This window comes from Egretta garzetta, unplaced genomic scaffold (assembly GCF_000687185.1).
Source record: "Egretta garzetta isolate BGI_Z169 unplaced genomic scaffold, ASM68718v1 scaffold418, whole genome shotgun sequence".
Taxonomy (NCBI): Eukaryota; Metazoa; Chordata; class Aves; order Pelecaniformes; family Ardeidae; genus Egretta; species Egretta garzetta.
The window spans coordinates 371,785-372,308 of NW_009260492.1; the positions used below are offsets into that span (position 1 = coordinate 371,785).

The 524-nt window shown below is 64.5% G+C and overlaps 1 protein-coding gene across 1 annotated transcript in view; it reads left to right on the forward strand.

Annotated features, from left to right (window-relative positions):
• MKNK2 (MAPK interacting serine/threonine kinase 2) overlaps nucleotides 1-524 on the forward strand; it is a gene marked incomplete at its 3' end in the record, with an annotated part of 11,185 nt that overhangs the window by 3,860 nt on the left and 6,801 nt on the right. The window lies entirely within an intron of this gene.

Sequence of the window (524 nt, forward strand, 5' to 3'; positions counted from 1 at the left end):
TTTTTTTCTTTTTTTTTTTTTTTTTTTTTCTCCCCTCCCCTGGTCACGAGGCCCCGTGTGGGCTGCGGGTCACGTGCGCTGGAAAGCCCCAGAGTCCCGGGAGCAAGAGGGGAACAAACAGGGGGGGCCGGGGGGGGCCGCTGGCTCTGGCCTCTCCTTCTCTCAACCTTAACTCCTCTGGCACCGGCTCCCGCGGGGGGAATCGGGCAGCGCAGGCAATGGGACGGATGCTGCCCCGCTGAGCTGGTTGGGTGGTGGCAGCGGCGCTGTGGGGCGTGGGTCTGGCCTCCCCCCATGCTGCCCCACAGGGGGTGCCCAGGAGGGGGTTACACCCCTTTAAGGTGTTTTTTGGGGTGGCTCCCGGAGAGGCAGGTCTGGGGCATCCCCTGCATGGTGGGGTGCGGTGGGAAACCTGGGAGGGGTGATGTGCAAACCTGGGAGGCAGCCGTGTCTGTGCCCTTATTTCAGGGGGTGCAGCCCCATAGCTCTGGCAAGAACCCCCCCAACCTCCCTGGCCAGCATGG